Source organism: Cydia pomonella, chromosome 15 (assembly GCF_033807575.1).
Source record: "Cydia pomonella isolate Wapato2018A chromosome 15, ilCydPomo1, whole genome shotgun sequence".
NCBI lineage: Eukaryota > Metazoa > Arthropoda > Insecta > Lepidoptera > Tortricidae > Cydia > Cydia pomonella.
In genome coordinates, this window is record NC_084717.1 from 10,434,559 (window position 1) to 10,440,700 (window position 6,142).

Consider the following 6,142-nt stretch of genomic DNA (forward strand, 5'->3'; position numbering starts at 1 on the left):
TATAACTGAAAGGTATAACGTGTGAATCGAACTATTACTTTTTTATCTTAATTTTTTTTTTTAAATCTGTTAGTAACTGAGCCCATAAGGCCAAGTGGCTATACAGTTTCATTGACAAACAGTCTAAAAAGATAAATAATTGTATATAAAAGTTGGAATCAGGACTTGTATCAGAGACTAACAGAAGTCAGTTTAAGCATCATAGAGTTATAGGTTAAATATATATATATTAGCCCGGAGATAGCAACAAATGCCTACAAGTGAACCATTCCATAGCACTAAAGGGATTATTACATCTAGGGACCTTTTGCAGTACACTTTCTATAAAAAAAAATATGGAGGAGAAAGGTAGCAAAAAGGATCTTAGTACCTATCCTTACTCCATCTTTTTCTTCAGAAAGTATTTACCTACATCAAGGTACCTATAATAAGCGTTAAGTAGGTAGTTTATGCACGCACATGCAGTTTCATGTTTGTTACATAGCGAAAAGCTAATAAAAGCTTATAATAGGTCAATAAATTTTGTGACCATTTAAAAGTGTCAAACGACGAACGACGCCACGAGCGCATTTTACACCGAAAATTACGAACACGTTTTAGAATATTGGCACTGGCTACCATCGCTGTTTTCATCCAAAACTGTCTTAAAGTGAAGATATAAAACGCATAACAGGCTCATTTAATACCGAGACTGTTTAGTGAAAAATAACCAATTTCGCTGTAAATAGCCCTGGCTTTCAGGGGACTTGTAGCGTTTTATTTCATTATCATTTTATTTTAAGCACGTATTTGCTTCCATGTGCTTAGGCCGCATGCATAAATTATATAATGCCCGATGTACTAACAACTTCTCGCAAATTAGGTGACAAGCCAACCCAGAGTTGTAAGAACCAGATATAAACAACTAAAGCCTTTCGTAACCTCGTATCTTTATTTTGCGATGGCTTGAAATTTCGACTTTAATTTGTATATTGCCAAGAGTTAATGTGTGAATCAATCTCCTATTATAATAGGCAGTTCATAGCCATTCCTTGAGAAGTGAATACATTGAATGAAGTGTAGAAATACATTGGCCTGCGTCACATAAATATACGAACCCGTGACGTGGAGTTACGCCTCATTCTTGGCACGGGTTTTGTTTATCCCGCTGCCCGTGAATCCGCCATATGACCGGGTTCACCGCAATTATATTCTCATTGACGTATATAGAACAATTCTCGCTGACCAGAAATGGAGCGTTACCGGTCAAGAGCGGATCCTGAAATTTTATGAAGGGGTAATAATAATAAACTAGAGGTAGCTTTGATAATAGGGTGGATGAATTTTAATTAGGGATGCCAAGATTTCTTGATTAAGAATCTAGGTTAAAAAGGTACGGGAAACGGAGAGGTAATACTGTGTTCACTCCTAATATTTTGTTTTATGATATAGGAAGCAAACACCAAACAAGCAGACGAATCGACTGATGGTAAACGATTACCGTCTTCCTTGGACACACGCACCACCAGAGGGGTTGTAAATAGGTTGTAAGTATTATGTGTATTGTATAAAACTTCCTCCTTCAGTCGGATACTTTTCTGCTTAGGGAAATCTGATATGCGAAGATTTGTTTTTTTATTTAGTATATTTTGAAGAGAAGTGGCTTGAAAGTTCATGAAAATCCATAAGTTAATTTATTGGAAATTGTGCACGGTTATTATTAACGACCAATCCTGACTTCCTGATACTGTAACGTACGCGTAAAAAACCATGTGAACTTAATTTGTTCAGCATTTATCCGTAAAAATCTAAGTGGCTCTTTTATTCCAGCAGCAGTTTTGCAGTGGCAGCTTTTATTTTGCGCATTTTATAAAACAGCAAGTAGGTATGTTTTTTCTTACATGCATAATACAAACGGGTACCTTTGTACAAAATAAATCAAACAAAGAACCTTCTTCTGACGGACACTAGACAGTGAAATTCAGAACGATAGCAACAAGCGTCGTTGTCAGGAGACCGATTTGATTCTATTAAAGAACCTTCTCGGCGGTTGTCGAAGGAACAGCATTGCCTGTTTGGTGCCCTACTTACTGTAGTATACTATAATATCCATATTGATACGTCTTTAAAAATTCAATATTTTATATTCAAAAGGTATTACGGCCGTCCATATAAATAATTAAAGTTTAGAAAAAAAAACATATCTACCAATATCCTATGATGATTTGTCTATTCTCGTTACGTACCTAAGTAACTTATCACTTAAATCAGTCTTACGGCAGGCAATAGGTAGGTATTTATCGCAAGTAGTGCCAAGATTTTTGCATACCTTAATAGGTTAAATATAGGTACAATTTCTTTCAAAGCTTAGATGTACCTATACCAGTCTTCAGGTGATGTCGAACGATATTTAATCATTTCAATAGGTATACATTTCAATTTTCAGTGACTAATTGACTGAAACGTACAGGGACATCTGTCGCTAGGTAGAGGCATTAATGTTTAACACCTGCCGTTACATGACAATAGAGTTTCACTACTCGCCACTAGATGGCGTGCTTTTAGTATTCAGTTGGCCGCAAACAGTCTTCGTATTTCACTGTAGCTATTATAGATGGCAACTCATGTCTTATTGAATGAAGACCACCGCCTGAACTTTAATCATGCCTCACCACATATTTTAAGATATTATTAATATGTAAATAAATAACTGGCCAAGAGCATGTCGGGCCACGCTCAGTGTAGGGTTCCGTAGTTACTCTTCCGTCACAATAAGCTAAACTGGAGCTTAAAGTATAGTAAATTGTTAACCAAGGGATGAAACGGTACCTTTCACCCGAGTTAAACAAATAGGCAAATTTGCATAATCAGTACCTAATTAAAGTAAGTCTTTTTACTATGAAGGGAAAACTTTTTGCGATAACTCAAAAACAGCTAAACTGATCATATCCGCTATAGTTTTCATTTAATGTCTTTCTTAAGCTCTACTTCCACGATTTTTTTCATATTTTTTGGACCTATGGTTCAAAAGTTAGAGGGGGGGGGGACACATTTTTTTTTTCTTTCGGAGCGATTATCTCCGAATATATTCACTTTATCAAAAAATGTTTGTTGAAAACCCTTATTAGTTTTGAAAAACCTTTCCAACGATACCCCACACTCTAGGGTTGAAGCGAAAAAAAAATTTCACCCCCACTTTAAGTGTAGGGGAGGTACCCTAAAAAAAATTAAATTTTTAGATTTTATTGTACGACTTAGTCGGCTTTATTGATTTATATATCCATGCCAAATTTCAGCTTTCTAGCACTAACGACCACGGAGCAAAGCCTCGGACAGACAGACAGACAGACAGACAGACGGACATGGCGAAACTATAAGGGTTCCTAGTTGACTACGGAACCCTAAAAAAGATGTCTCATCAAACAGATGATATAGTGTCTTAGTAAATCTAAGCACGATTTTTATTAAACTGCCTGAAAACCCGGGCTTTTAGCTAACTTTTCAACATCACTGCTGGTATGGAAGGTTTTTCGATGACACTTTTTGGTACATGGAGATGTCATTCCTTACCTCCGCTTTCCATAAGTTCTGCCTAAGGAGATTCTGTTCCTTGCCTCTACCTTCCATAATCGCTGGCATATCGCGTAGGTATCACGTTTCGCGAATTTTTTTTGGACTTTAAATATTATGTAAGTATGATCAAAGAGAATTTAAAATAGAGGTATATTGTCAAATAAAACTTTATAGTGACGTCTGCTGACTGCTGTCTTTTGACACATAGGTACTTAATTAAAACTTTTAGAACGCTATTTGACTTAGATCCTTATTCTTTCACTGATAAGTATGTGTTCAATTTGTTAAATAACAAAAAGTGTTAGTCGAGACTCTTATTATTATTTCTCTTACTTATTATTATTATTCTCTTTATTCATTTAATATCTTAGATTAGGGTTTTTTTTATAATATGGATATAAACGTTAAACATAAAAACACTTACAAAACAATACAAAAAATATAAACACATTATAAAAAAACCTAACCTAGGGTGCCATCAGCAGCGGGGCAGGACCCAAGCTGCCGGTGGTCAGGGCCGCAGAGAGAGGAACCGCCGGACTATCGGCGTCGTGCTCAAGATCATCGCCTTCTGCATCTGACACTTGATCGAACCACCTAGCGAGAGTCTCTCAAAGTGTTGGTCGAGACTCTTCGCTATGAGACCGTTCGCTGAAACGACTATCGGGACAATGATCGTCGAATCAACATCCCACATGGCGGTTATTTTATTATTATCTATCTTTTACAAATTCTCGGGACCATGGGGTCCCGGACATTTGGAAGGCGTGCGTGGAGCCGAAGCCAACACATAGAGTATATTATATTGTAATAAGATAATTTACTCTAAATGTAACGTGACACCAACCGACGATTATCCCTGTTCACACTATAGTAGTGCACCCAAGGACAAGCCCCGGTTAGTGTATGACTATTGTAAAAAAAGGGTACAAAAATAAACCGGGCTATTGGGTTGAGTTGCAAGTGGACTGGTAACCGGGACTATGGAGGATACTATGGCACCTGCCCTGATCATATGTTTTTAAAAACACGACAAAATGGGAAGGTGGTGACTCGCCAACTCACAATATGGGTCCCCGAAAACGGCCGCTCGCTTAGAGCGACAAGAGGACAACATTCCGTGAGTGGCTCAGGGTGTGGAGAAGTGCGTGCGCCGCTTTCTACCCAGTGGCTGTAAGCAGCCACTGTGCCAACTCGCGTATTATGCATATTTCACTTCCACCCTGCGAGCATATAGCTCTGACACCCCCTTTTCTTTTTATTATTATTATTATCGGTTTTATTATTATTATTATATGAAGTGTTAATTAATGTATCATTTTCTAGTCGTAGGCGTGAAAATCACTATTTGAAATCTCAGCTGAAAACATAAAATAAATGCACTCGTATTTTTTAAATTTATTCAATCCAGCCTCTTCAACAATGTACCTAACAATCAAATTGTAAGACAGTGTTAACAGGTTGCACATTAGTGTGGGAAAGTCGTACCCCCAGTTAGGGTATCAATTACCCATCATCAGACGGGGCGACTGATTTCCCCAGGCTACGATTAGGACCATCCATCTAATGAGCACGTCACTTGTCACCAGCTTTAGACTTCGTTTTGTAATATTTATACTTACCTATTAAACTAGTGGCTCTGTGGGCTAGATGTAGACCTCGCGTTAAGATTCATACGCTTAAAAAAAGTAAAAACTAAAAATAATTCCTTCTTTAAGTCATTATCACAGCGTGCTCACAATGGTTTTAACTACCATGGACGCTAATGTCACAAGTCCTTTAGGTATGCCAATTTTGAACATTTCCCAAAAAACGAAACGGCAGTGAAATTTTACCATATATATTATTTACTGAACCTGCTCACAAAATTTTGCGAGAATCGGTTGAAAATTGCGACCCGCAGAGCATCCGAAATCCGGACATACGAATACAGTTTGCCCGACTCAAAACGGAGACCTTCGCTAACGCTTCGGTCAATGAATATTATTATGGAACAATCTTACACAAATCGACCTATGCGTCGCGACGAATGATGGTCCCCGTGATAGCTACTCGATTTAAAAATGAACTATCATAGGTACATGATAGGGACCATCATTTGACGCGACCAGCATGGTCCTTCAGTAAGCTCAGTAAGGCCCACCAAATACATGGGTAAGTAGTACAAGTTGTGGGTATTTGGTGGGCCGAGGAGAGAGCGCCCAAATGTATGTCATAACGCTGCCTTTCGACAAATACAAATAGGTAGAACGTATTAAATATTGCTCCAGTTATCCACTCCGTTTTGTAATTTTTTACAATAACTTCATTTAAGTACCTAGATTATGTATCATATCTTATCTAAACAAGTCACTCTTCTTCAATAGCCAAATAATCAACTATCTCTCTCTCTCTCTGTAGCTCATATAAACTTACCATAACGAGGTGGTAAGTTAACGACATCGAAATTTCCATTAGACGAATTAGCTGACACGTGCCCTAGACAGTGTTACATTGGCGCGAAATTCACTCTCACACTCGCCCCAAACTATCCTAATCAGATTACGCCCCAATTACTTGTAAAATGAATTATTTTATAGTTGTGTCGATG